This window comes from Danio rerio, chromosome 10 (genome assembly GCF_052040795.2).
Source record: "Danio rerio strain M-AB ecotype USA chromosome 10, GRCz13ab, whole genome shotgun sequence".
Classification (NCBI taxonomy): Eukaryota; Metazoa; Chordata; class Actinopteri; order Cypriniformes; family Danionidae; genus Danio; species Danio rerio.
Genome location: NC_141030.1, coordinates 22,139,486 through 22,158,442, shown reverse-complemented (window position 1 = coordinate 22,158,442; position 18,957 = coordinate 22,139,486).

Here is an 18,957-nt window from a genome sequence, read left to right as displayed (position 1 = left end):
TTCTTACTGTTCAGTGATCGCACTATATATATATATATATATATATATATATATATATATATATATATATATATATATATATATATATATATATATATATATATATGTATGTATGTATATATATATATATATATATATATATATATATATATATATATATATATATATATATATATATGTATATATATATATATATATATATATATATATATATATGTATATATATATATAACGCTATGGTTTTTAGCAGTTTGAGATAAATGTTGATAAGTGTTTATGTTAGTTTAAATGTGTGTGTCTGCATATAAGACATTTTGCACATTGTGTGTTTCGTTGTGGATGTCGTGTTTTAAAAAGTCAAGTTTCAAAACTGTGGATAATGATAAATGTTAAACTAACTCAAAAAAATAAATAAATAAAATTCTGTATTTGTATTATTAGACTCTTGCCTCTAAATGTATTTATGCAGCCCCTGCGTGTGTATCTAAGAATTTGAATATACATCATTTAACTGGGCATCAAAGACTCAAAAGACTTTTTCAAGAACATTTCTGCTACAAAAAAAAAAAAAAAAAAAAAACTCTCTGTTGTATTGTTTCACCACTTCTTCCAGCAATTATTAACTTATATCTTACATGCATCATTGTCCAAGCAGATTTGCTATAAAAGGCATAAGACAGAATATAATATGTGGCAAATAGAGTTATGTGCTGGAGTAAAAAAATCATTCTTTTACATCTAATAAAATAGTGATACAGTCATACCTCACTTGAAATGATTCTGCTATTAAAATTCCCCATTGTTCTATTGTTCGGAGTAGCTTGCGGCAGAATGAATCGTTTGAATAAAAAGGAGGGAAAATGATTGTCGGTGCCATAGATACTTGAAATTACAAATGAATAAATGATAGCATGCAGCATAAGGACACAGTGTACAGTCAGATATTATTATTGGCTCCATGCCATATAAATAATTTGCCCATTTATTTGCTTTGCTTGCTCATTATTTTTCATCACAGATGGGCCTTTTATTTTCGGGCTCTGTTACAAGGCAACCGATTTTATCTTTTACCCACAATCATGTCATTTCAAACCTGTTTGACTTTTTTTTTCCTCTGGGAGACAAAAAAGAATAATTTCATCAGGATGTTCCACTGCTTTTCCCATACAATGAAGGTAAACAGTGATTTCACAAAACGATAACATATAATAGTTGAGTTGTGTCCAAAGCAATTTCTATTTACTCCCTGCTGTGACATTATAATATATATATATATATATATATATATATATATATATATATATATATATATATATATATATATATATATATAATTTTTTTTTTCCTTTAACTCATATTTGATCAATAAATAGCTACCATTTCCCCACGGGCAATTATCTATGGCTTGAAATGACATGAATATAACATCTTTATATCATTTTAATGTATGCAGAGCTTTGAATATTCAAATTAGTACCCATCTCCTCTGAAAAACACTACATTGTAAAAAACCCAACAGTCAACTTTATCAAATGAAATGAGTGTAGTTAACTCAAAATTGACTGAAAGTTAAATCTACTCATTCGAAAATAGTTTTGAAGTGAGTGTTGAAGGTTATGAGTAATTAAATACATAATTACCTCAGCTTAAATAGAGTAAGTTAACAGCACTGATATATATATAAATGAGTGCTGTTAACTTACTTATCGGTTTTCTCAAACGGTTTGAGTTGCCATAACTTATTTGGTTTTACAAGGCTCAGTTGGTTTAAGTTCTCTTCAATTATTGGGTTTTACTCAAACTGCTTCATTTACTCATTGGATTAAGTCTACAGTACTCTTTAGAATTAGTTTTTAAACTTCAATGGTTTGTTGCAATCGGTCTCCTCGAACGGTTTGAGTTACCCTAACTTTTTTGGGTTTTACAGTGTACCTGCTTCACTTTAATTCAGTTAAAGAAATACTTCACCCCCCAAAAAATATAATTTGTTGTTTATTTAATCACCAGCAGGCCATCTAAGATAGCAAATAAAATTAAACTCAAAAGGCCAGCACTAAACAGTTTATGTTCACACTTACTGTCATTTTATTTATTTATTTATTTATTATTACTATTTTTTTTTTTAATTGACATTTTTCGACAGAGCAAATGTGCAGAATCACTTGCTGGCATTCCAAGTGTGCACTTTGTTGTCAAAATAAAATCTAATTGATAAATTCAAAACCTTGACGTCCGTTTGACATCCACACGTTGATGTCCTTTTGACCACCAAAATAGCAAAACAAAAATAACTATATTATCAGAAATGATTTATTAATCTGAAAGTTCCACTTCAGTATCCCTATGAAACTACCTTTATGTCAAAACAACATCAAATTGACATCTTTTAAATCATTTCGAAATCAAGATGCCCGCTGGGTTAGATGGCACTTAATGGACAACAGGAATACCCTGCTACAATATATCCTTATTTTTTTTTCCATTTTAATATATGCAGAGCTTTGAATATTCAAATGAGTTCCTGTCTCCACTGAATCAAAATACCTGATACACTATTATTCAGTTAAAGGAATAATTTACTCACTAGCAGGCAATTCAAGATGCTGGTGTTTTTTATGCTTAAACTGAACATTGAAAAATAAGTTTGGGCTGAAACTATTGTCCTCAGAGATAACAGCTCAAAAGGCCAGCACTTCAACCCTTCAACAAGCATCGTAACCACATGGTCGACCTTTTTTTCATAAGTTATCATTATTATTTTAATGGCTGATTGCTATTTATCTGAGCTGTGTCAGATTATTGTTCAATGCAAGCATGGAGCAAAACATTTTTTTTTTCAAGGAATGAACCTGAGAGGGTTAAGAAGAAGTAAGTAAAAAAAGTGAGTAAATTAACAGGAAATATTTCCTATTTGTTCAACCTCCTGCACTGCAACACACAAATGAAAGATTTGCAGGAAAAAAAAAAAAAAAAAACTTCAAACTATGAAAGAATATTAAGTGAAATGAAACTCACCATCAAATCCTATATGATCTCTCTCTCTCTCTCTCTCTCTCTCTCCATATATATATATAAATAAATAAATATATATATATATATATATATATATATATATATATATATATATATATATATATATATATATATTTTTTTTTTTTTTTTTTTTTTTTTTTTGTAGGTTGGTGTGATCTCTCACACTGACCAACTTTTTTTGTCACAAACCATTAAACATCTGGGTTAAGTGCAAGTAAAAATTGTCCTCACAAATCTTTATGCTCCATAGTTAATGCTCTTCAGTGCATTTAACAAGTTTGTGGATTAAAAAAATATATACACTACCTGCCAAAAGTTTGGGGTCAGTGCTTTTTAAAAATATACTGTATATATTTTGTTCCCCTTCGGTTGGGGAACTTCAGTGCCATGAATGGGAGGATTCGGATCAGAAGCCGCTTATCTGGAGAGTATTGAACGGGCCAATGAATGAAATTAATTGGCAGCGTAAGCTTGCGCAGGTGTGCGACATCTGCAATCATCTCAGCATATAAGCACACCTGAAGCCAGCAGACGCCTTCCTTTTCGCTTCAGATCCTTTCTGAGTGAGTCGATGAGGGTTCCTCTTGCTGATCAGCACTTCAGAGCGAACGAGTGTGTCTCCCGGTCCAGAGTGGGTCTTCGCGGTGGCAGACGGTCGAGCTGGGTTACTCCCTTGCCTGCGGTTCTTTGGGTCCGGTCCTCCAGAGCGGTGCGTATAGTTGCAACTTTCCTAAAAGAGCAACACAGTCGTGCAGCACGTCCTTTTCAGGATGGCGCTCCGACTGTGCGTTTCTGGATGCGGGGGTTTCCTGTCTCCGGATGATGGACACGATCACTGCATTGCATGTTTGGGGGTCCAGCATGTTAATGCGGTGCTCGCGGGCGGTTCATGTCGTCATTGCGATGCCATGACCGTTGCACAGCTAAGATCGCGGCTAACTTTCGCAAGAGAGCGAGCCACCCCAGTTGCCTCCTGTTCTAAAAAAGCAGCGGGCGCTCGGGCAGATCTGAGGGTTTCAGCGGGAGCTAATCCGCCGCCCACGGGCTCGCGGACCTCTCGCTCCTCACGGCGCTCCATCCAAGCTTCGGGTGGTGAGAGTGATCCGTCTAACCAGATGGTAGCTCTCACACTCGCTGACACCGGAGATCAGATGTCCTCCGCGGCATCGGAGGGTGGGCTTTCACTGTCTGACGAAGATCCGGACCCGCTCGCCCCCTCCGGGCAGGTGAGCGCTGTCAAATCGGATCCTGAAGCGGACATGTTAGCCGTGCTTTCCCGGGCTGCTTCGGCCGTGGGGTTGGAGATGGTTTATCCCCCAGCTCCGCGGCCGGACCGACTAGATGGGTGCTACGTAGAGGACCAGAAGGCGAAGCCTTCGAAGCCTCTCGTCCCCTTCTTCCCGGAAGTGCACAGTAAGCTCACGCAGTCCTGGAGGGCACCTTTCTCTGCCCGTGCTGCGAGTGCCTCCGCCCTCACCGCCCTTGACGGCGGAGCTGCCAGGGGGTATGAGGCGATCCCGTCAGTGGAGCGCGCTATCGCGGTCAATCTTTGTCCGCGCGGCGCCTCTACGTGGCGGGGTTTGCCCCGCCTCCCGTCCAAAGCCTGTAGGTTGTCTGCCTCCCTCGGAGCCAGAGCTTATAAGGCTGCGGGCCAGGCTGCTTCTGCTTTGCACGCGATGGCCACCTACCAGCGCTACCAAGCGCAGGCGCTGGCCGAGCTGCACGAGGGCGGGTCCAACCCAAGCTTATTACATGAGCTGCGCACCGCGACCGACTATGCTCTTCGGACTACTAAGTCCGCCGCGTGTGCGCTGGGGAGGACGATGTCCACACTTGTGGTTCAGGAACGCCACCTCTGGCTAAACCTGGCCGATATGCGCGACGTTGACAAAGTTCGCTTTCTTGATTCGCCCATATCCCAGGCTGGCCTGTTCGGCGACACCGTCGGTGAATTCACCCAGGAATTCAAGGCGGTGAAAGAGCAGTCGGATGCGATGGGCAATGTCATCTATCGGCGTGGCCGTAAGCCCGCTCCGCCCGCCGAGCCATCCACCTCCGCTGTTCCTCGCCGAGGGCGCCCGCCAACGAGTGCTGCCCCGCCCCCGCCTGCGCCTCCGGCCAAGCGGGCGCGGCGTTCACCTCGAAAGCAGGCAGCCCCTCCTGCCCAGGGCGCCGTTAAGTCCGGTAAACGGACCGCGAAGCGTCCCTGAGACAGGCCATCCGGAGAAGAGGAAACTTGCTCTTTCCCCGCTGGAGGGCGGGGCCCCGATTACAACGGTACTTTTCAGTGCCACCAAAACATCAGTAAAAGAGCACTTTTCCCCTTCCCCGGATGTGACTGCACGAGTTCTGCCAGTCCGGGACGCGCTGCCTTCCGGCTCGCAGACTCTACGTGCTTCGCCAGTGGCTCACGAGCGCTGGGGGGACGGTCTCCCTTCCCTCAGCCCTCCAGCCCCCTCTCCGGAGTCAGGGTGCGGAGCCAGAGCGAATCGCTCTCCTCCAGCTTTTCCGCGGGACCCTCGTGCTTCCCGGATCAGCACACCCACTCCGCGCTGCCCCACCGCTGGTACGTCAGCGATTGTAGCGATGACTCCATTAGCGAGGGCTCTGCCTGCCTGGTTAGCGCGGGCCAGCCCCTCGCGGTGGCTCATACGCACAATCAGACTCGGTTACGCGATTCAGTTTGCGAAACGGCCCCCCAAGTTTACGGGCGTGTATTTCTCCAGGGTCAACCCCCTGTCCGCCCCTGTCTTGCGAGAGGAGATTGCTGCCCTCCTGGCGAAGGGTGCAATCGAGCCGGTTCCTCCAGCCGAGATGGAGAGTGGGTTTTACAGCCCATACTTCATCGTACCCAAAAAGAGCGGTGGGTCACGGCCAATCCTAGATCTGCGCGTTTTGAACCGCTGTCTGCACAAGCTGCCGTTCAGAATGCTCACGCAGAGGCGCATTCTCCAATGCGTTCGTCCTCGGGATTGGTTTGCAGCCATAGACCTGAAGGACGCGTATTTCCATGTCTCCATTCTTCCACGCCACCGCCAATTTCTGCGGTTTGCGTTCGAGGGTCGAGCGTGGCAGTACAAGGTCCTCCCCTTCGGGCTCTCTCTGTCTCCGCGGGTCTTCACCAAACTCGCGGAGGGTGCCCTAGCGCCCCTTCGGCTCGCGGGCATTCGCATACTCAATTATCTCGACGACTGGCTGATTTTAGCCCACTCGCGGGAGCAATTGATTATGCACAGGGACGAGGTGCTTCGGCATCTCCGCCTACTGGGGCTTCAGGTCAACCGAGAAAATAGCAAACTCGCCCCCGTGCAGAGGATTTCTTTTCTCGGGATGGAGCTGGACTCGATCACCATGGTAGCGCACCTCTCCGAGGAACGCGCTCGCCTGTTGCTGAACTGTCTGAGGGAGCTCGACAGCAAACTAGTGGTCCCACTGAAGTTCTTTCAGAGGCTCCTGGGGCATATGGCATCCGCAGCCGCCGTCACGCCGCTCGGGTTGCTCCATATGAGACCACTTCAGCACTGGCTTCACGATCGGGTCCCCAGACGCGCATGGCACGCGGGCACACACCGGGTCTCGGTTACTGCGCTGTGTCGCCGCGCCCTCAGCCCTTGGAACGACCCCTCGTTCCTACAGGCCGGTGTGCCTCTAGGACAGGCGTCCAGCCATGTTGTTGTTTCAACAGACGCTTCCAACACGGGTTGGGGGGCCGTGTGTCGCGGGCATGCGGCTGCGGGCCTCTGGAAGGGTGCCCAGCTGCATTGGCATATCAATCGCCTAGAGCTGTTGGCAGTGTTCCTCGCTCTCCACCGCTTTTTACCGGTGCTGGAGCAGCAACACGTGCTGGTCAGGACGGACAGTACGGCGGCGGCGGCGTATATCAACCGCATGGGGGGTATGCGCTCTCGCCGCATGTCTCAGCTCGCCCGCCGTCTGCTCCTCTGGAGTCACCCGCGGCTGAAATCGCTGCGCGCCATTCACGTCCCAGGCACGCTCAATCGTGCAGCCGATGCGCTCTCACGACAGCTGTTACGCCCTGGAGAATGGAGACTCCACCCCGAGTCTGTTCAGCTGATATGGGCGCGATTCGGGGAGGCCCAGATCGATCTGTTTGCTTCCCCCGAGAACGCTCACTGCCAGTTGTTTTTTTCCCTGACCGAGGGCTCTCTCGGCACGGATGCACTGGCCCACAGCTGGCCTCGGGGCATGCGCAAGTATGCGTTTCCCCCAGTGAGCCTGCTCGCGCAGTTTCTGTGCAAGGTCAGGGAGGACGAGGAACAGGTTCTGCTAGTTGCGCCCCTTTGGCCCAACCGGACCTGGATATCAGAGCTCTCACTCCTCGCGACGGCCCTCCCCTGGCGGATCCCTTTGAGAGAGGACCTACTCTCTCAGGGACAGGGCACCATCTGGCACCCTCGCCCCGATCTTTGGAACCTCCACGTGTGGTCCCTAGACGCGAGGAAGACTTAGGTAACCTACCGACTGCGGTGGTTAATACCATCACTCAGGCTAGAGCCCCCTCCACGAGGCGCGCCTACGCCCTGAAGTGGAGTCTATTCACTGAATGGTGCGTCTCTCGCAGAGAAGACCCCCGAAATTGCCAGATTAGTGTTGTGCTCTCTTTCCTTCAAGAGAAGTTGGACAGCAGGCTGTCGCCCTCCACTCTCAAGGTTTACGTGGCCGCCATCTCCGCTTATCATAGCGCGGTAGCTGGCGGCACCGTGGGAAAGCATAACCTGGTCATCCAGTTCCTTAGGGGTGCTAGGCGAATTAATCCATCTCGCCCCCCTCTCATGCCCTCTTGGGATCTCGCCCTCGTTCTCACGAGTCTGCGATCCGATCCCTTTGAGCCACTCGAATCAGTATCTCTAAGATTTCTGTCCCTGAAGACAGCTCTGCTGGTTGCGTTGGCCTCCATCAAGAGGGTCGGGGACCTGGAGGCATTTTCGGTCAGTGACTCGTGCCTGGAATTCGGGCCGGATTACTCTCACGTTATCCTGAGACCCCGCCCCGGTTATGTGCCCAAGGTTCCTACCACCCCCTTTAGAGATCAGGTAGTGAACCTGCAAGCGCTGCCCCCGGAGGAGGCAGACCCAGCCCTTTCTTTACTTTGTCCAGTTCGCGCTCTGCGCATTTATGTGGACCGTACTCAGAATTTTAGATCATCTGAGCAGCTCTTTGTCTGTTATGGCGGTCGGCAGCAGGGAAGTGCCGTATCGAAACAAAGATTATCCCACTGGATTGTGGATGCCATTTCACTCGCTTATTCGAGTCGAGGTCAGCCGTGTCCCCCGGGAGTACGTGCACACTCCACTTCGAGCGTTGCATCCTCTTGGGCGCGTGCACGCGGCGCCTCTCTAACAGACATCTGTAGAGCTGCGGGCTGGGCGACACCCAACACATTTGCAAGGTTTTACAATCTGCGAGTGGAGCCGGTTTCCTCAAGGGTATTAGGTAACCCTTTGGTGATTGAGGAGACAACTCGGTAGGGTGTTGAAACACGCTTGCTGCGCCATTCTCCCTAACACGGAGGTACGTGCGCCTTTTTTATCTGTCAGTAAAGTTCCCCGTCAGGTGAGCCCTGCAGATTCCTCCGTGGCCCCCAGCACTGACTCAGCGGAGGAGTCACTTGCTGGTCCACTACGTTGTAGGTCTGCCCGCTGGTCAGCCCGCGTTTTGGGTATAGGTGCCTGCTATGCGTGATCCCCACTAGGCGATCCCATATGCTTATTCCGCCACGGTTAAGTCCCCCCCCTGGGCGGACCCGTGTCTTCCCTCTCCGCTAACCACTCTTTGCTATGCGTACTCCCCCTTTTAGGGCTAGTCCATAGGTAATTCTGCCATCTATCCCCCCCTTGGGTAACGGATGGCCTCCGCAGCGTCCTCCCTATCGGGATTGCACGCTTCCCAACGTACTGTCGTATTTCCTAGAATTATCTAGATGCTCACGACTTCCCAAAAAATATATCTAAATCCGTAAAACTTCTGTTGAAGTAGGATAAATTAGGGCCAGGGACACGTTGGAGGACCGCGCCCCCCATGATGTGGGTGCGTCACGCTTGCTTGACTATCTCCTCATCGGGGGTGTTGGTAAGGTGCAGTCATTATGGCGCTTTCCATATTCTCCCATTCATGGCACTGAAGTTCCCCAACCGAAGGGGAACGTTCGAGGTTACAGAAGTAACCCTTCGTTCCCCGAGGAGGGGAACGGAAGTGCCATATTCCGTCGCCATAATGACTGTCCCTTAGCTGTTTGAAAGTCTCTTCAGCTTAAAAGGATGGCGTCTGCTGGCTTCAGGTGTGCTTATATGCTGAGATGATTGCAGATGTCGCACACCTGCGCAAGCTTACGCTGCCAATTAATTTCATTCATTGGCCCGTTCAATACTCTCCAGATAAGCGGCTTCTGATCCGAATCCTCCCATTCATGGCACTTCCGTTCCCCTCCTCGGGGAACGAAGGGTTACTTCTGTAACCTCGAACGTTCATCATGGTGGAATTTATTAAATGGGGAAAAAAAGTTAAATTGTTGTTTAATAAATATTAAAATTTTAAATACCTGCTTTCTTATTGAATGTAGTTTCAAATGAAGTCATTACCCCTGTTGTTATTGCTTATATTATTGCTAATAATAATAATATTAATAATAGTAATTAATAATTGAGTAATTTCTAAAGGATCATGTGACCCTAAAGACTGGAGTAATAAAGCTGAAAATGCATTATTAAAATCAATGGAATAAATTATTAAACTAAATTATAAACTACTTTTGATCAGTTATTTTATAGTGCAATAACATTACACAGTTTTACAATTTGTACTGGATTTTTGATTAAATAAATGCAGCCTTGGTGAACAGGAGAAGCTTATTTTAATATGTTTAAAAATCCTACAGACCCCAAATTTTGACCGGTAGTGTCTTTCACAGACCAGTAATTTTGCTTCATAAGACCTCAATGCATTGCCATGAGCATTACTTTGTTTTGATCGTCAAAGTGCCAGTGCTGTCAAATTGAGTTGCATTATACGATTGTCCAGTTACCACAGCTTCAGCTAAACATCTTTTAAAATATTATTCTAAAGAAAAAAAAGACATCTTGGATTTGAGTGATGTCACCTACATCTTGGATTTGAGTGAGTAAATTAACAGCAAATGTCCATTTCTGGGTGAACAATCCCTTTTAACATCTGATACAGAATTTGTGTGAGAAATTATCTGGAAATATGTATTCATTATTCACTAATTATCATCATCATTTCATCCACAGCTCTCAAATTTCACCCAAAATCTGCATATTAATAAATGTGGAATATCCAGACATGTCATGCCAGGTTTGACACCAGTGATGCCAAACAATTCTTAATATGCACATATTCAAACTGCACAGAAATGAAAATCCAAGAGCTTTAATTGAAGAATAGGAAGACTGTGAAGGTGAGAGTAAACTCAAGCTATTCCTTTAAGAAAATAATAATGGGGGGTGTATAATTATTTCTCCTCAAAAAAAAAGGGTGGGGTGGGGGGGATAAATCTTGCATAAAAAGCCACCGCTATTCACTTCTGGTTGATTTCTCACACATTCTACTCTTATTTATTGTCAACACTCTTCAAGAGCAGCGAGCGTCTGTCACTTTAATTTTATGCCCTTAATAAAAAAAGCACATAATCTCGGTGGAGAAACTCCAGCTCTTTTGTAACTCAGTTACTGGAGCAGAAACTAATTAATTGTATCATTAACATCTGCCTTGTAATTAAGAAGTGGTGCTGAATGTCTTGGTTGTTGGGTCTCCAGTGGTGCACAGCATGAGTTGATGAAGCTGCAATACGGAAAGCGGGGGGAGGCTCATAACAGACATCCCAGATTCACGAGGGCTGTTCTCTAAGCTCTCTATCCCATCAGCCTGTCATCACGACGTGAGGTGTTGCATTAAGCTGTATTATTAGTTTCTCGGTTAACAAGCGGGTCCACCAAAACAGAGATAGGGTCCCTTGCGAGCTGTCCTTTTTGTACCAAATTATATCGGTACACCGGTGGGTCACAAAGCCCAGGTATTGGGCACGTTATTTGTTTGCTTATTCTGTCCTGGCGCCTGTGGAATAGAATAAAACAACAACCTGACCCCACGACATCGCTGAGCGTTTCCTTGTCCAGGGAGTTAATTAGTTCCCCTATCTGGACCTGCCAGAAAGGTACTAGCAGGGTGTTTAGAGACAAGCTTGTCTGAAATGGCAGTATTGCATGCAGGGTCATTGATCAAAAAAGTCAGCATGGTAGCATACATAATTCACAGCTTTAGTGTCTGACTTGATGGTTAATATTCATGTCAAGGATGCAAGCAAGTAACAAGAATGTTTGGGCCAATATTTTTGAACAATGCTAAGAAGATGACAGCGGTGAAAAGTGCAAAAATAAAAGTTAAAATATTTGACAGGCGTCTCTTTTGTTGTTGTTTTTCTTTGCTTAGGGCTAAAAAACAGTTTTACATATGTTGAAGTCAGAATTATTAGCCCACCTTTGATTTCTTTTTTTTTCCCTTTTTTAAATATTTCCCAAATGATGAAGAATATTTTCACAGTGTGTCTAACAATATTTTTTCTTCTGGAGAAAATCTTATTTGATTAGTTTTGGCTAGAATAAAGTCTTAAAGACCATTTTAAGAACAAAATTATTAGCTTCTTTAAGTTATATTTTTTCTCAATAATCTACAAAAAAAAAAAAAACATTAATATACAATGACTTGCCTAATTACCCTAATCTGCCTAGTTAACCTAATTAACCTAGTTAAGCCTTTAAATGTCACTTTAAGCTGTATAGAAGTATTTTTAATAAATATCTAGTAAAATATTATATACTGTCATCATGACAAAGTAAATAGTGTTATGAAATAAATCAGTTATTTGAAATGAGTTAATAAAACTATTATGTTTAGAACTGTGTTGAAAAGATCTGCTCTCCGTTAAACAGAAATTAAGGGGGGGAAAAAACAGGGGTATAATAATTCTGACTTCAACTGTATGTCTGTATACTTAGTCCAATGTGGCAAGTCATTTTAAACAATTTATTCTTTTCATCAATAATTTCATTTTCACTAGTTAAAATGTTATTTCTTAATATCAGCAATTGCATTTATACTAGAAACAGCAGCTGAAGAACTGAATTTGAACTAACAAAAAATTATTAATTCTTGATATCTGTACTAGTATACATTCATTAGTAACTTTTCTTCGTCTTAGCCTCTATTTCAGAGTTTGTCACAGTGAAATGAACCGCCAACTATCCCAGCATATGTTTTACACAGCGGATGCCCTTCCAGCCACAACCCAGTGCTGAAACCCATACAAACTCATTCACACAGACACTAGTTCAGTTTACCTACACCGCATGTTAGGGCAGTGCAATTAATCGTAATCATATCGCAATCTCAATTTGAAATGTTGCGATTAGCTAATTGCAAGAGCTAATGCCCAACCCATGTGTGACTGCTGTCTGTGTGTGACAGTCTTACTAGCCAATTTAGTGAGCACACTTTCGTTCTGCCCAATCAGAATTGCGCAATCAAACTATGCCAAACACCCACAATAAAAACAAACAAACAGGAAAGTGAGGACAAGTGTGATGATCGTGTCTGCAGCTTCAGAAGCATTAACAGACAAATTAATAAAAAAAAAAAAAAAACAGCATGTCAGTAATATAGGAATATTTTGCTTTCAAAGTCACAGACACCAAACAAAAACAGGTAATTTGCTGTCGCAGAATTGTTGCCACAGCATGAGGAAATATAACAACGAGCACCTAAAAAGCACCACAGGCGGCCATATTAGGAGTGTCTAGCTTTAAATTCAACTAAAATATCGCCAGTAACACTCAATGTAGTAGATAGCAACAACAAAGAGCGATTTCAGAGTTGTTTGCAGCGGTTACACCATATGAAAAAACATCACAAAGGCACCAGAAGATAACGCCATAACTTACTGTTTGCTCTAGCGAAAAATTTGTGTTTAATTTCTGAAAATGTATAAATATATTTTATATTTTATATAAAAGTTGGAGTTAGTTAATATCTTTTCAGTTTTCTTTTCAATATTTTATATAAAAGTTGGAGTTAGTTAATTTCTTTTCAGTTCCTTTTTTAGTAAAAATTATAAATAGCTCTAAACCAGCTATGTGTATGCTGGACTCAATTCCAACAAAATTACTGAAAGAGTTGCTACCTGCTATAGGAGAACCTCTTCTTAACATTATCAACTCTTCTTTATCTATAGGCCATGTTCCAAACTCTTACAAGCTAGCTGTTATTAAGCTTATTATTAAGAAACCGCAACTAGACACCAACAACTTAGCTAACTATAGGCCTATTTCAAATCTTCCATTTATGTCTAAAATACTAGAAAAAGTTGTTTCCACTCAATTATGCTCTTTTCTGCAGACGAACAATATTTTTGAAGTGTTTCAGTCAGGTTTCAGGGCTCACCACAGTACAGAAACCGCCTTAGTGAAAATAACCAACAATTTACTCTTAGCTGCCGACCGAGGGTGCGTCTCGCTATTAGTTTTACTCGATCTTAGTGCGGCATTTGATACCATTGACCACAATATCCTCATAAATCGCTTAAAGTCTACAGGTGTCCAGGGACAGGCTCTACAATGGTTTAAGTCATACTTAACTGACCGCTACCAGTTTGTGAATCTTAATGGACAGCCTTCACAAATCTGCCCAGTAAAGTATGGGGTGCCTCAAGGATCAGTTTTAGGCCCTTTACTGTTTACAATTTACATGCTACCTCTGGGAGACATTATTAGAAGACATGGGATCAGCTTTAACTGCTATGCAGATGATACTCAATTATATATTTCTACTAAACCTGACGACACGTCTGAACTTTCTAAACTAACTGAGTGTATCAAAGACATCAAAGACTGGATGACCAACAATTTTATTCTCTTAAACTCCGACAAAACAGAATTATTACTTATTGGGCCTAAATCTTGCACACAGCAGATCTCGCAACTCAATTTACAATAAGAGGGATACAAAGTCAGCTTTAGCTCTACTATAAAAGATTTGGGTGTCATATTAGACAGCAATCTAACTTTTAAAAACCATATATCCCATGTCACAAAAACTGCCTTCTTTTATCTGAGAAATATCGCTAAATTACGAAATATGCTATCCATCTCAGATGCAGAAAAGCTAGTCCATGCTTTTATGACTTCGAGACTGGATTACTGTAATGCTCTATTTGCTGGCTGCCAAGCATCCTCTATTAACAAACTTCAATTAGTACAAAATGCAGCAGCCAGAGTTCTGACCAGGTCTAGAAAATATGATCATATAACATGAGTCTGATTCCAGCGACGCTCCAGGGACAGACGAGTCTTCACTGAGGCCATCTTCCAGCCTAAACCACGGCGAATGAAGTTCTGCACAAGACTTTTGGCCAGCGGAGAAATTAAAATGGTCGTGCCCAACTGAGTCTGGTTCTCTCAAGGTTTTTTTTCTTCACTCCCATCAGGTGAAGTTTTTTTTCCCTCTCCGCTGTCGCCACTGCCTCGCATGGTTCAGGATTGGTAGAGCTACGCATCGATGAATTTGCTCTTCAGTGTTTGAACTCTCAGTAATGATTAAATCACACTGAACTGAGCTAAACTGAACTGAACTTAAACACTAAAACCTGAACCACACTGTTCCAGTTACTGAACCACACTGTTCCAGTTACTATGACCATTTATGTGAAGCTGCTTTGACACAATCTACATTGTAAAAGCGCTATACAAATAAAGCTGAATTGAATTAAATTGAACTAAAGCCCTGCTTACATTGTGAGATTTCAGCCGCAAGTTTTTCATCTGAAACAAATTTGGGAAATCCTAAAAGATTCCTGAAATGCTAGTCTAAAATCTGTGATCTTTGATCGCTGGTTTGACATTTTCACAGACAGCCGCTTAGCACCCATTGCGATCAATTTTTTTCTTTTTTTTTTCTTTGATGAAGTTCTGGCAGAAGATTTCAGACACTTTCTAGTGTGACAATGGCTGCGTCGAGCATCTATCCAAGAACCAATAAGAGCTCCAAATTTGATGACGCGATTCATGCGACAATTCAAATGACCCTCACTCACCCCAGGGAAATGTCAAAACTGTTTTTCCCTCCTGGTTTTATTACTAAGGCATGCTGTGTGCAACATTGGGGTCACAGATAGTTTAGGAATAATTTCAGAATACGGCATAGTGAAAGTGTAGCGGGTGGATGACGTCAAACTCCGGGGGTGTTTTGTTCCATATTTGGTGCATCTTTATTGTCGTTCACTCTGACATTACGATGCCTGAGATCATACAGTGTGACATGAGAGCCATGTTCGGAGTCTGGTAAGCTATAATCGTTCAGAATTATAAACAATCTCACAGTGTGAGCCGACCTTAACACTCACTGCATTTTAGAAGTAAGAAGCTATGATACAGAATATTGAGCTGAAGCTTGACTACAAAATTAATTTGAGAATAAATTTTTCCTCAAGTCGCACAGCCCTACCGCATGTGTTTGGACTGTGGCGGAAACTGGAGCACCCGGAGGAAACCCACACCAACACGGGAAGACATGCAAAATCCACAAAGAAATGCCAACTGACCCAGCCGAGACTCTAACCAGTGACCTTCTTGTGGTGAGGTGACAGTGCTATCCATTGAGCCACTGTGCCACACTGTAATATTATTTTTACTAGTTAAATGTATCCACTGCCATTCAGATTTACTTTTTTTACTAGTTGAATGACTGATTTTAGTAGTTCAATTGATATCAGTTGAAATGTAAATTCTTGATATCTGTAAGTGTATTTCAACGTTAAGTGTATTATTTCTGATACAGTGTATAAAAAATAGTTTCTTATATGAATATAATTAATGATATTTAAAACTACTTTTGTACAGTACTAATAACAATCACATTCATGATATTAGAAATTGACAAGGTCTAGTGACATTCACATTTGTTGTATCAAATACGAACATTTTCTATAGTAGCAATTCAATTGTTGATATCAAGAATAGTCATCTGAACTAGTAACCATTTAATTACTGACATCAAAATAAAGGCGTTTAATAGTAAGAAATGTTTTTCTATTAATAATTTCTAGTTTTCAATTCAATTCATGTTATTTCTATAGTGCTTTTATAATGTATATTGTGTCAAAGCAGCTTAACATGAAAGTCTAGAAAATTGAAACTTTGTCAGTCCAGTTTTCAGTTTAGTTCAGTTCAGTGTGGTTGTGCTGAAAGTCCAAACACTGAAGAGCAAATCCATCAATGCGCAGCTCCACAAGTGCCAAACTAAGCAAGCCAAAAAAGCGAGAGAGGTGAGGAGCAAAACTTCACCAGTTGACCAAAGTAAAGGAAAAATGTCTAGTAGACAGCTAGTAATAATGAAATTTTTAATATTAATAAGTACTTTTGGATAACAGTAGATGGTGAAATCTATGGTAACATCTAACTAGTGAAAATACAATTACAGCTAACAAGAACTTTATTTTTTACTATTGGGAATTTTATTCCTGCAAATCAAGAATTAGCATTTTAACTAGTGAAAATTATATTTTTGACATTAAGAATTAACATACTAATGCAAATGTATACTTTGTGATATCAAAAATCATTCATTCACTCATTTTTCTTTAACTATGTACCATAGTTTTATGCAGCAGATGCCCTTCCAGCCACAACCCAGTACTGGAAAACACCCATACACTCACATACACACTCATACACTACAGCCAATTTTTGTTTACCCAATTCACTTATAGCGCATGTCCTTAGACTGTGGGGGAAACCGGAAAACACGGAGACAACCCACACAAACATGAGGAGAACATGTAAACTCCACACAGAAATGCCAACTGACCCTGGGACTCAAACCAGCAACCTTCTTGCTATCCACTGACCCATTATGCCCCTCTATCAACAATCATGAATATGCAAATGTGTTCTGCATGTATTGTTTCCCAATAATAAAATAAACACACAACAAAAATGACAAACAGCAGTTAAGAAAGCACTTAGTAACACCCAGCCACAATGATATATTTGTACCTGCTATGCAGTACGATCAGTTAATATGGTGGCATTAGTGTTAAAATCAATACAAGTTCCTGCGGGGTATGACAAACTGTGAGTAATTACACTAAAAGTTATGGGAACTATAAAAATGTTTCCCCAGCTCTGATACCGTTTATGTTTACACAAGCTCTGCAGTTCACCATTACATTTAAGTCCCACCACAACACATTTATTCATATAGCACTTTAGATAATAAAGCATCTTTTATTAAAAATAAATAAATAAATAAATTTAAATAAAATCATACCAGTGTTTCAATCAACTTTCTACCATAAGGAAGCTCTTCATTGTTCTATAGTGTTCATTTCAACTCCTGTCTCAAGACCTGTCTCAAGAAGGTACGTGTGTGAATGAGGGTGTGGATTGGTGTTTCCCAGTACTAAGTTGCGGCTGTATGTGCATCCGCTGTGTAAAACATATGCAGGATAAGTTGGCGGTTTGCTGTGGCCAGCCCTGATGAATAAATGGACTAAGCAGAAGGAAAATGAATGGATTTTTTTAAGTATATCACAACCTTTACAGTAATCCCAGCATGATGTTATAAAGTAATGAACACTTTTTTTTATTTTTTTTTATTTAATAATTTGGTAAAGATGTAAGTAAAGTGCCTGTAAATGATGAAAAGCAGAGGTCTAAATACAGAACCCTGGGGAACACCTTGAGTGAGAAGAGTTTTGGAAATTTCAAATACTATTTCAAATAATAGTTTCTTTTTTCACAGAGGAAGAGAGCTATATCAATCACTACAATCTGAAAGTTATGAAATAATTGTATTGTGAAAAATAGTATTCAATGCAATCATAAGAACAAGTAAAATCTGTAAATTAAAGCAGCCTATGTTGGTAGAACAAGAAAATGAAGACACTTTAAAAAGCATAGATTATTATAACAAACTAGGTTCAAACTACTGTAGCTTCAACTTGCCTTAACACACCAGCATGGATATTTCTAGAAAGTCAAATCAGAGCTTTATTAGCTAACCCAGGTCTGTCTGATTGGGTTTGGAACTAAACTTTGCATGACACTGGCCCTCCAGGGCTGAGTTTGGGCACCCCTAATGTACAAAAATAAATAAAAATATAGCTGCAAGCAGCAATTAACGGGGGTCAAGCAGTTTAGCAGGGTAAGGTCATATAGCAGTTAGGACACCTGTAAGTAGTTCATTCGACAACGAAAAATACGATCAGAGTGTTAAAGTTTATAGATTGAGCTAACAAATGTTTGATTAAACACTCCAGAGAAGCAACTTCGATTTTTACATATTGACAAAATTTTAATGAACATTTCGAGTGACCGCTTTTATGTCAAAGTGACCAGTATAAGCAGCCCTATGATATATTGTGTAGATCGAGTCATGGCACCTTAGATAAAGACACGACATGTCAAATTTTAAGTTAATCTAATAAATGGTTAGTCAGATACAGTGATTTTACAATGTATAGCGCCATCATGTGGCCATTGTCTACGAGTTTTATGCTATGACCTTAGACTGACCTCTTGCATATGTGTAACAAGTTTGGTAAAGATATTTTAATCCATTCATGAGTTATGGCCATTTTAGCTCTTCTTAATAAAAATGACAAAAGAGCAGTGAATAAGCTATTAGTGATCTCCTACTGCCATCTAGTGGCCACAGTGTAATTTATTTATGTGATTACAGCCATTTAGGTGTGCATAAACATATCCCTTCTATAATTGAGCATGTTCTAACTATATAAAACGAAAAAAAATGTATTTTATTAAAATAATAAAAAATCTACAGACTAAAAAGTGTGACAAGCTTTAACTAAATTTGATCTTAAATGCAATAACTGTG